This window comes from Epinephelus fuscoguttatus, linkage group LG6, assembly GCF_011397635.1.
Source record: "Epinephelus fuscoguttatus linkage group LG6, E.fuscoguttatus.final_Chr_v1".
In the NCBI taxonomy this organism is placed as follows: domain Eukaryota; kingdom Metazoa; phylum Chordata; class Actinopteri; order Perciformes; family Serranidae; genus Epinephelus; species Epinephelus fuscoguttatus.
The window spans coordinates 31,702,031-31,714,723 of record NC_064757.1 but is presented as its reverse complement, the minus strand read 5'-3'; the positions used below and the strand labels follow the sequence as shown (position 1 = coordinate 31,714,723).

Genomic DNA, 12,693 nt, shown 5'->3' with positions numbered 1-12,693 from the left:
CATGGCTGATTGAATTTTTTTTTTTTAAGAGAATGATGCAATGATGTCATTGCTACATCTTGGCATTTATTCAACTATACTGATAAGGCCCAGTTGGGGGAGAAGCACACGGGTCACAACTCATTTTGCTGGATTGTTTTCATTATTGATTAATTTGCAGATTATTTTATTAATAATGTGATTGATTGCTTGGTCTGTAATATGTAAGAAAATAGTGAAAAATGCCTGTTTACAATCACACGTGTATTGGTTTTGCCTAATTGACTTCATAAGAATAGTTGCAGATGCACGTGTTTTTGTCTATCAACAGTTCAACATAATGCTACCTAAAGTTATTAAATGATATTACTGAATTATTATTAGTAGTCAGTAATACGTGCTGTGTCCTTTGGGTGCTTGATTGACTTTAATGCCATCACTTTAATATAGTGCAGATCGACAGGTACCTGAGGATGTGCTGCAGGGTTTTAGGGTAGGGTTTAACAGTACATACACCCTGACTACTTCAATATTTGTCTTTACTTGTGTTGATCATAAAGAGTTAAAATGGCTAGAAGGCTAGAAACTAAAAACATTACAATTTTAAGATCAGGCTTGAATCAATACCATCTTTTAAAAACTTAAATATGCTTTTTGTTTTTATGACAGTCAAGCATTATTATTTTCAACCCATAATAAATTGCTTGGACGTCATATCATTTATTTTATTCTTATTTATATTATCATATTTATTTAATCCTAATATACTCCCATTTAATCCAGCTGATGTCTCTCATTGAACTGCTCCATTTAGGATAAAAGTGCAGCATATATTCTGGCATGTCACAATGACATTACTGTTTTCATATAATGCAGATCAACAGATACCTGAGGATAAGCCTCAGGGTTTAAGTCACACTCAACTGTCATCAACGTCTTCGTGCTCTAACCATGGCAGGGTGGAAACAATATCAGAAAATTGAGTTCTCAGACTTGAAATAAACAGAAGCTTAAAACAGTTTAATCAGGGGGGAAAAAACAACACATATTTACTCCCTAAACACTAGCAACTGCATTAAAGTATGGCTAGTTGCAACTGCTAATAAATCAATAAGTGGCCCCAATGGTCTCCTCCATCCATACATCCCCGCTCACACACTGAGAAAATCTTTAAAACGCAAAGAAAAATCTATTGAATGCTCATTTATTTGCTAACTCGTTACACCAGGCCAGATGAGACCCAGCAACATCAGTGGCACGTTTGTCTTATTGTTAAAAAACAGTGCTCATAGACAGTCATTGAATGCAGCTATAATAGCAGCCACACATACAAAGAGGACATTTCTCTGTGATGGGTGGCCGATTAAGGGCTATTGTAGGTCTGACCCAGGACACATCCTCAACAAAGAACATATATCCTCCTAAAAATGAAGTCTAACAGCTCACAGACATTACTTCAGAGGCACTGGGGAGAATAAGTTATTCCCTGCAAGAATCATATTGTTTGCCGCACTACCTCTGGCCATTTAATCCCCATCTTACTCCATTTCTTTCATCAAACACACACAAACTGAAGATTAGAAAGGCACCATGGGTAGCCACTAAGAAAAGTTTTATTTATTCAGCAACAAAAGTATTATACCAATAAACACTGGCAAAAAAATAAATGTTTTTTCGGGGATATACTATTCAGGTCCACGCGCTAAACTCCTACCACCCACTATGCAACTACACACACACACACCTTAACACAGTACAGTGGGAAGGCACAGCATGACCCAGCACTGCAGTTTAATCTTAGTCACATGCTGTCAGCAGCAAACAGGGCCAAGAAACCAGTTCTATGACCCAGTTCACTTCATTGCCTGTTCCTGGCCCGACATCCTGTGAGGTGATCCTCTGTGTCCATTTATTCTAAGTCAGAGTGACTCAGAGAAGCTACTGTGAAAGGCTGAAAACTAGTTTTAAAATAAGGACACTGTGACATAAACCACATTTACATAAGCAAACTGGTTGTGGTCAACGTCATGCAGGTCTTTCGCAAAAACTAATTGAAACCAGAAACCTGGAGGCTTCAATCAGGGTGAAGAATCAAGAAGAAACAATGCATATGCACTGCAGTTTACTGTACAAGCTGTACTGTACAAACTTATGGGTAACAACAAAGGGTGGCAGCACCTGCTCTGTAACTGCACCTTTCAGGATGCCTAGATTTGAAAAATACTGATAATGAACCACACACACAGTACACTGTAATTATATGTTGACTGTTATACAAAATTAATAGCGGTACAACCAACACTTATGAGACAGAAATCAAAACAAAGAAAGGATGAGTTACATCACATAAACCCTAAAGCAAACAGTAATTGATTTAACAATTTCAACTTAAAGTTCTTGAGTGTGAATAAGTAAAATAAAAATGGACTGGTAGAAAATTATGTCTCATGCTGTGAAATTTAGTGACTAGTTGTGCTTTTTAAATGTTACATGTGGCATCACAAGTAGTCATGTGATGTAACCATTACAAAATGGCTGTCATGGCATGCACTACATTTTATTTGTTTGTAATTAAATCAGTCGTACACACAGTTCTCTCCAGCTTCTATCTGTGGACATGCTGCTACAGTGGTTATGTGCACAAAATACAGCATAATCCACTGCTATCAGCTGGTACCCAATGGCCAATAAAGCCCTTTTTACACAGAGATTGCGCTACAGGGCGGCTACTTATTCCTTTTTTTTACACTGGCTTTGCATTTTTTCACAAAACCACATAGCAGCAGAAACATGCCACCCCAGTGTATGACTTTAGATAGCATACTGGCATCCTGGAAGAAAAAGAAGCGGGACTGGCGTGACATGTAAAGCCCAGTTCAAACCAATGATTCGCGACAAGACAAAACTGTTTCAGAACATTGCACAGGAAAGTCGCAGTGGTGTGAGCTGGCCTAACTCAAGCCTGCTGATGGTGCCACCTGCAACTCAGCTGGTCAAATTGCCAGTGGCTGGTTTAAGAACGTACAACAGTTGAATGAGAAACTAATATGAAGAGAAACCGATTGTGAAAATAGTTGTTAGATGCAGCCCTAAACATGAGTGACAGATGGGAGGAAATTTTCATCAAACTGGCCTGTACACCACCATCTCTTGATACACACAGTCATCTTCTTTTGCTCCATTTCCTTCCAATATCCTTGTCTGGTTAACGGACAAACACGCCTTCTAATTTCTTTCTCCTAATACTTAGGAAGAGCTGATATCATTGTCATCTTCATCATCTTAAGTTATTGGGGTTTCATTTCCTTGATGATGACAAACATAGCCTGAAGGGACAGACCTTTAAGTGCAGGAAGGGGCTGTTTGAAAGATTATGTCTATCCAATCATCTCACCCTAACAACCTGCCACTCAACCTGTATTTCGGGTTTCTAAATAATGAGCATCCCAGCACTTTCAAACAGCAAAACAGTAACAAAACACCTGCCCCAAACAGCCAGTTACACTGCTCTCTGTTTCAGATGTGCCACCATCACACTGGACCCCAAACACAACACATCACAGGTTTAATGACTAAAAGGCCTGTCATCCAGACATCTGTGGTCTCACAGGCTTTTGAGCTTCACATCAGTGTATCATCAACTTCTGTACAGACTGGAAGCATCCAGCACCTGAACAGTCAGCACTGGCACCACCTAGGGATGTCAACTGTCACTACAGCCCTTCTACTTTGACACTACAACCCCCAACTCCTATCGGTCATCCATCACATCTGAGACAAACATGAGTCACTTATCAAGCACCAGTTTTCTACACTTTTCTGCCTGTTTTGGCAAGTCAAAGCCCATAAAACAGCTCTGCCCCATCAAATGCCTTAAAACTTCTTAAACTTATTTTTGGTTCTTATTTGTAAAAGAGACAAAAATATGAGGGGAACAATAATACTATTTACTTTATATGATAAGGGAAAATAATACAAGCATAACTAGCGCTGGTTGGTTAACGTCCTCTTCTGGCCGAGGTGTTTGACAGTGCAACACTGTCCAACTTTCTGCAAGGGAGAGTGAGCTGAGTGTCCACAATGGGTGAATGCATGTTTTCTAAGGGCTGGCTATTTGTTCTCAGATTTCAAATATAGTCTGAGAAATCTAAGGAGAATTAAGAAATTTTAACATGAAAAATGTGTTGACATGTGTGCATCGTGATTGACTAGGAATTCCTCGTTGTAAACTCAACTAATAAAACATATCATTGTCCTTTGCTTGGATCCAACAGTGACTCAACAACAGTATACTAAATAGTACTTTGTATTGCAACTGAAATGTAACTGCTGCAAGATTTGCCTCATGATGAATTAAGTTCTATTTTATCTCATCTGACCTAAATATAAATCTAGAGTTCAAATGACCATCTCTTCGACAGTAGTTTAGAATACAAGCTCAATGTTGTGCACTAATATTTCCACAAGATATCGCTGGTTGACTTCCAACATGACACAGAATTCAAATCAGGCTGAGACACAGTATTTGAAATAAACCACTGGTGGAGAGGGACTGGCTCAAACCTCAACCCTGCTCTCACACACCAGTATCCAACAAGATAGAATTTCCCAGTCCTGGGGCCTATGCAAACTGCAAGCACAGGTGCAATGCAAAATATTCTGCATGCAATAGTGTTGGGTACACAGATTTTACTGCCTCAGCTACAACTCTGCAGGTGCTGAAAAACACTGGACTTCATTGAAAAAGATACCCACTGAGCCTAGCACACAAGTTTAATTAAACAAAATAAAAACAAGATGGCCACTTGTGGATAGGACTTGACATAAAAATATGCTGCCGAGGATTACTCATCTCCAGGCTCTTTACAGACCTTGAGGATATTTTGAGACTAGCATTAAGTTTTAAGTTTGCTTTTATTGTCCCTGATGTGGACAACTGTCTGTGGAATAACAAACAAAAGCACACACAGAAGAATGGAAGAGACTCAACTGATAAAAACACTTGCAACAGTGGCCTTATGCCTTGATGGATTACAAGCATACAAACACACGTCACCTGCATTCCTAAAACTAAGCGCTAACAGTAAGATCTATTTTACAGTTACCTGATCGCCTGTCTGTCCTCCAGGAGTTCCCCGTTAATAGGCTTAACCAATAGAGAGCCAAATAAATGTTTGGAACAATTGTACTTACACAATAGGACTTACCAGAATTCAAAGGCTTATACTCAGAGTTCAAAACACGAGAAGACTCAGATCAAATCTAAGAGTCAAACAGTCGAATGTTAAACATTGTCCTTGGGGGAGCAGGAGGTGAGGGCATCCCCATGATCATCCCTGTAGTCTATACCTTTTATATAAGAATTTTAATCTTAAACTTGACCATTAAGTTTCCAAACCCGCTCAAAATATGATTATTGGCTCTAGAAAATAGAGCATCATATAATGCAGGCAACAAAACCTCTGAATCTCTGAAAAAATTGATAAATATAAAAAGTTACCCGTCTCTTAGCAGTGTATGGCAACAGGCCAGGGGTATGATCATGAACTGAAATGGGATCCCAAAAACAACTTCCTCAGTTTTATGGACACAAATGTCCAAATGATAGGTCATCATACCGGTATGAAAACCTGCCAAGCTTTAAAGCTGCTGATGTCAGAACTGCTGGAGAGTGAACACAGAGAGGCCAACATTTGTAGTTTGAGAACAACTTTATTGAAGCCTAAGAATTAGGGCTGAGTATCGTTAGAAAAGTTGCAATACCAGTACCAATACTAGTACCCCTAATGTGGTACCAATACCAATAGAGTACTTCATTTGATAACTTTTTTCCCTACTTCATTCTATACTCATCGTGTGAATGGAAGCATTCAGTTAACTACTATAATTAATACACCACTCTTGACTTCACCATACTAGACTGTACCTGTTGTGGCTGCTGCAGTAGTGGGCCAATAACACATTGCATTAAATCAAAGAATGCTTGCAGTGAATGGCTGCAAGCAAAATAATACAACTAGGATTTTTTTTTCTAGATCCTGGTACAAAAAGGATTGAATGCAGGTATCATTTGACTGGAGACGTTTTTATCGTGTTTAACTCTTTTTCTCATTGTCATCTGTCTTTTTACTTATGTTTTTGCAGCTTGTCGCTTGTTTATTTTTACCTTAATTTTTGTATTGCTTTAGTGTGGCATTATTGTTTGGTTTTTATCGTGTCATTGCCTCTGGGGTATCTTGCTTCTGCTTTGCTTTGTTTGTCACAACATGTTGTAAACTCTGTTTTTAATGATGCTAAAATGAAGTTATAATTAACTGGGTTAATTCAGTCAAAACCTTGATGGTATCTGTTTTTCCATAACTTCATACCTTCCTGACATTTCACAGGGATATAGTATGACATTTTCTAGCCTACAATGCTGTGTGTATTTAGCCTACTTAGACAAGCCTTGTTGTGTTTCAATACATGCCCCACAGAATTATAGATAGGTAATAAGTGCCCTTCTTTCATAGATTCTTGCTGGGAGACCCGATGAGACATGTTGGCACAGTGCATACCAACACATTAGTGGGCTGAATGAAGATTATGTCCGGGTGGTGGTTTGCAGACTGAATGAAGGTTTGACGTGCTAGCCTCTTTTGCCACAACTTCCTTGATGCAAGTAATGCACACAGCTTCATTCATGTTTGCTGGCTCACATTTATCATCATGACTATACCCAAAATACTCCTGAACAGAGGCAGAGGCATATTTACTAATACTGTGGCGTTATCCCTGCCACTCATAATCACCATCTTTCTCAGCTTAGTGACCTGTTCCACAGCTGCAGACTGGCCTCTGGTGATGCGTGCTGTGCACTACATACAATACAGCATTTTTGTATCAGTTTAATAAAAGGAGGAGCATCTGTGTTTTTTTTCCCCCCAATATTATTTTTATGGCTTTTGCCTTTATTTGACAGGACAGTATAAGCATGAAAAGGGAAAGAGGGGATGACATGCAGAAAGGGTCGTGGGCTTGAATCGAATCTGCAGCCGCTGTGGCAAGGACGTAGCCTTTGGACATGGGACTACCCAGTAAGCTACTGGTCGCCCAGCTTATGTATTTTTGATGGTACTGAAATCATACCTTCTGGATTTCCAAATACTCTGGTATACCGTAATACCATGATACCGCAGAAGCGTAGTATCAAGGACCAATACACAGCCATGCTAAGAATTATCATGGTTTGATGACCCTCAAAATGAAGAGTGCTGGTCTCACAATTAAGTTATTCTTTATGCTAAAAAATGTTGATGTAATTTTTTACCTCCTTATTTTGGTTCTCTACGGATCAGATGAACTTGTGTCATAAGAATTCACGCTGAGTAAACTGAGAATAGCAGGTCATCTGGAAATGTCACTACGAATTTATTAGACTGGTAGCAGAGACAGTCAAGCTGCCTTTTGACGTCAGAGGTTAATATTTGGTCAATTTAGATGTCACAAAGACTGCAGACTCCAAGGAAGACGGCATCTTAAACCATTATCATTACATGATTACTTCCATACATTTTAAATTACCTGTTTGATAATGTGTGTTTGTCTATAACAGAAACACACCTGCCATGCCACGTTTCCAGGACAACCCCATCATCAAGAGCCAATAAATCCTAATGGCCAAATAAGCTCTGGTGTCCCAGTTAGTGCTGCCTGGTAGCTGTAGTTTCTTATCTACTTTGCAGGGTCTCATTTAATCTAATGATACAGTGCAATGCAAATCAGTGATGCCTGCTTAGTCTTCCTATGGTGTGTTATGTGTTGCAGAATCACAATAAAGCCCTTTACCAGAAACCTTGAGGCATCTGGCCTCCACACTGTAAAGATAATAGCCCCATCTCCTGACGTGTTAAAGAGGGGAAAGGTGAAGAGTGACTAACGGGGCCTTGTGTTTCACGGTCACACTTAAGCATCAGTAGACACACAGTCACACCGGCCCACAAAGTCTAGCTACCGATAACGTTACATCTCTAACCGTTACTCGTTAACCGTTGCCAGCTCGTGCCCAACGGTTAGTACAAAGAGGGCAGGAGTTTCGAAATGTCCCGCTTGCTAACATTAATATGTGTGTTAAGAGTGTCTCAAGGGGTAAAAATGGCACGTTTTGTCCTCACCTGCCTGATGAAAGAGAAGACGGAGCCCACTTCCCTTCTCGGCTAGCGTTACGTCCGTCGGTTCGTCCCCGTGGTTTGTGTTGTTGAAGCGGCGAGTGCGCACGAGGAAGGGGGATACAGATAGCCTTCACTTGTAGCCGGAGGATAACTCAAGCCGGGCGGACTGTGTCGGAGAAATAAGACCGTCTTCAGCGCCGGTTCCTTCCGAGGCGAGCTCCTTCTCTCTCACAAACGGGTTTCTAGACAGCTGCTGCGCTCATGGAGGGATTTCGCCTTTCATAAAGCCACGGGGTTGACGTTCGCCCTCACGCATGCCCACATCCATCCGTGACGTCAGTGCCGTCCCCCTCGCCCCGCCTTCGAACCGCTGCTCAGCCAATCAGAGGCAGCCTGGCTGTGACGCCGGCCTCCCTCCTTCCCTTGTTAAGATCTACACTGACAGCCATTCAACAGTTTTTGTAATAATAACCTTCCTTGCATAAGCTGCGTTTTTTTCTCCTGTGGATGACAGTTACTTAACCAGCACGTGCACCACCCCCTAAATATTTAAGATAGGGGTCTGTCTGTTCGCCTTTCACTTTGGTGCCTTCAGGCTGATGTGTTCCTTCACACTGCCATCTGATGGTCGTTTATTTCCACTGCCTTTGGTGGCCCACATTCACACACAGTGGACCGGCTATTTATCCTGACGTAACCCAGTTGGCACAAGGTTGGATAACAGGGCTAAAACAGAAAGCAACTAACCGTTTGCTGTGTGCACTGTGCAGTACTACAGTATGGAAACACCCTGTTACAATATAGTGATGCATGGGTAATATTGCCAAGGTATTAGCATAAAAATATACTTACATTTAATCATTTTGAATTTTACATAATTAATCCCTGAGGGGAAATTCATTTTTTCCACTCTCATGTCATATACACTGAGGCCCAAAATACACACACATTCACAAAGAGGACCTATACGCATTAAGTGGAGGGATGTCAGATCGAGAGGACTGCCCCGGACGGGCGCCCTAAGCAGTTGGGGTTCAGTGCCTGCACAAGAGTACCACGGCAGTGCCCAGGAGGTGAACTGGCACCTCTCACCCACCAGTCCACACTCTATATTTGGTTCCCAACCCAAGTCCCTATGGACTGAGCTACTGCCACCACTGGTACTAAAGCTCCTAAAGTGAAAGTGCTCATTATTCAGAATGGCACATTTAATAATAATAATAATAATACAAAGGTATGATGTCGCTGGATTACAAGTGGATTAGTGAGATATCCATGCACGGGCAGGTTATGAGACAATGGGCACAGATATGAAAAGGCCTCTCAACGCAGAAGCATGATCACAGACTTTGTGCATCGTTCTTTAGCCATTACACATTCTGTTGTGGTTTTGTGCCTCTTTGAATTAAAGTTGTGTCATCTTTGTTTGTTTTATGTCTCTTTGTAGTCACTTTATGACTCTCTGTGGTTGTTTTGACTGTTTTTGTGGTTATTTTGTGTCTCTTTGCTGTTCCTCTGAGCGGCACGATGGTATAGTGGTTAGCACTCTCGCCTCACAGCAAGTTTCTCCAGGTTCTCTGGCCTCCTCCCACAGTCACTCACTAGACACAGGTTAGGTTAATTGGTGACTCTGAATTGCGTGAATGCTTGAAATTGTGAAACTTTTTGAATGCTTGCCTGCTTCCATGTGTCAGCCCTGTGACAGTCTGATGTCCTGTTAAGATTTCCCCCACTCCTCGCCCAATGTCAGCTTGATGACGATATACCAGCATAAGCAGTTATGGATAATGAATGAATGCAGTTCCTTTGCATATATTTGTGGTCATTTTGTGTCTCTTTGTGTTAATTTTAAGTCTCTTCCTGGTTGGTAATTTTAGTTATAGAGACCCAAAGTGTCAGGGAGCCCCCTGGACCTGTGCCCAGTAGGCCCGTTCAGTAATCCATCCATGGTTACTACACTGCATGTAAACATGTTCTCCTATTACCTGTGTACTGTTACATGACTCTCTGAGTAACCTGGTTACTACTGTAAACACACTGACTATATCTGACTGAAGGTTTTCCCCGGAATACCCAAGGCACACATGAACTTTTGATCCCAGTAAAGTCAACAATACCAAGAGGTTTGGGGCGTAGGTGGCTTAGTGGTAGAGCAGGCGCCCCAAGTACAAGGCTGTTGCCACAGCGGCCCGGGTTCAATTCCAGCCTGTGGTCCTTTGCTGCATGTCATCCCCACTCTCTCTCTCCTCCTTTCACACTTAGCTGTCCTGTCCATTAAAGGCAAAAAATGCCCAAAAAAACCAAAAAATCTTTAAACAATACCAAGAGGTTTAACTCATAAGGAGCTGCAGCAGCAGATGGCGTTGCCATGAAGGCGTCAGCAGCACTGTGCACCTGCATGAATATGATGTGACATTACAAGTCAGTTGGCAGTCAAGCAGCTGTTGAATAAACCATTGGAGGTGAAGCATGAATGAAGCAGCTAATGCGAGCATGGCTTCAGTGCACACCTGACTTGACACGATTTAAATGATAAAAGTAATATTTATAATACTATCAACAGAGTTTAGCAGTAACAAATACACAGTACTGCTGGTTTTACAAATGACAGATGAAACAATAACAGCTGAGGATATGTGCTGCATTACTCTCTCTACACACAGTATCTGCAGTGCAAGCAAATCTCACACCTCATATTTACTGACAAAACATCCTCACTGTACAGCTATCATGCTTGCTTGTAACCCCTCTATGAGTGTTATTATGGCGAACCATTTGAAATGTAAGCTTCAAAGATTGGTTGTGTCCCTTAATGATGACTTAATGATGGCTGTAAAGAGTTTTCTCAATAGTATCATTGTACTGAATAGTTCAAAGCTTCATTCATAACATTGACATTCAAAGTCCTTTTCTTTGCATGCTTATCCTGTTTAAGCCCTGTACTTCTAAAAAGTTGCTGCTTCTGTAATGAGCAGTCATATCTGACAATTTCACATTTTCTATAAAATGCATTTAAGAACAAGTCCCTCAAGGCAAGCCTAATGCATCTATAATCCGTCATAAACCCTGGCTTCCAGTTCCTTTAGGATAAACTTCAAAATCCTTCTGTCTACAAATCTATTCATGGTCTCACCCCTACAGAACCACTAGACTCCTCAGATCCACCCACCATAGCTTACTGGCTGTACCCCCATCATGGAAAAAGAAAAAGGCCGGGGACAGGGCTTTTTCTGTAGCAGCTCCTCAGATCTTGAATAGCCTGCTGAAGGCTATTAGACTGGTTGAGTCTCGTGATGTTTTTATTAACGCACCTTAAGACCTGTTTATATTCACTGGTGTCACCTGTTTTTCGATTCAGTTATTTTAAACTGTGTTTAAGCTTGTTTTATTTCAGTCCTGTTTTACTCATTTTTACACTTTGATGTTGAGATGTTCCGATACCATTTTTTTCTTCCAGATACTGATTCCAATACTTGAACATGTGTGTCGGCCAGTATCAAGTATTGACACCATTGCATTAAAAAGAAAATAAATTAGCAGCTGTATAGTACTAACCCTGTATGGATGTGAATTGTTTGCTATGATTGAATCAGGTTGCTCAGGTTAAACCCTTTGTAAAACATGTACAAATACATGTAACAAGATCAACTATAGAGCAGTAATATGTGTAATAAAGTATTATATAACACAAAATTTGTTTCAGTTGTTATTACCTGACATGCTTAGGCCTTCAAAGTCAATATGGAATGTATGATACTCTGTTTCTGTAACCCTATGTTCACCTTTGAGGGTACCCCACCTATAAAGGGGTGTCTCCCACCTTGCCTCTCCCCTCTTGTTCTTGTAGTAATTTATGTGTTTTAGCGCTGTTAAGCTTTGTTCATGAGTTCATTTTTCAGCCTAAACTTACTGTATAATATGCTAACATATTCTTGTGTCACTTCATTTGAGTAAAGGCTCAAGTTATTTGTTTGTAATAGACGGAGGATTTTATTTTTACCTCTTGCCATCAGTTGTCAGGAATAAACTGAGATTGCCTCCAAAGATACTACAGTCTGGGCCTCTTTGTATCAACAAATGCAGACAACGTTAGAGTCCACTGGTTTCATACATACAGAGAATAAATGCCATTAATATGACCAAATTGCTGACATTTTGCTCACGGCTAATGTTATGCTATTTGATGGAAATCAGTTCTTCTTCACAGCTAAAACAGTAGGTGCCAGTGCGACTTGTTGTGTGGGCTTATGTTTTCGAGCAACAAAGAAGAATTAATAGGAAAAGTGTTAATTTATCCAGGTGTAAAATTACTTTAAAGTATATTAACAGATTACGTGTTATCTGATCGGTGGATAGACTGGCGTACTCGCCTATACCTGATCAAGCGCTTCAGGCAGAATCAAAAGCATTTCCAATACTGGTATTGTTTTTGGTACAACTCTACTTAGACCTTATGTCTCCGGCATCAGGAGGAAACGCGGTGGGACAAGGATGAACGTTAAGGTGACGAAAGTCCAAGTAGGTAGGCAGTAGGGGTGGTGGATGGGTCCAACAAACACCAACT

At 40.7% G+C, this 12,693-nt stretch overlaps 1 protein-coding gene across 4 annotated transcripts in view; it reads right to left on the bottom strand.

Moving 5' to 3' along the window:
- slc23a2 (solute carrier family 23 member 2) overlaps window positions 1–8,424 on the bottom strand; it is a 60,361-nt gene extending 51,937 nt beyond the window's left edge. For all 4 annotated transcript variants that reach the window (XM_049579001.1, XM_049579002.1, XM_049579003.1 and 1 more), the window contains exon 1: window positions 8,133–8,424. The gene's annotated coding sequence lies outside the window, so the exon portion shown is untranslated. The remainder of the gene's footprint in view (window positions 1–8,132) is intronic.
- Between the last annotated feature and the right edge of the window lie 4,269 nt (window positions 8,425–12,693).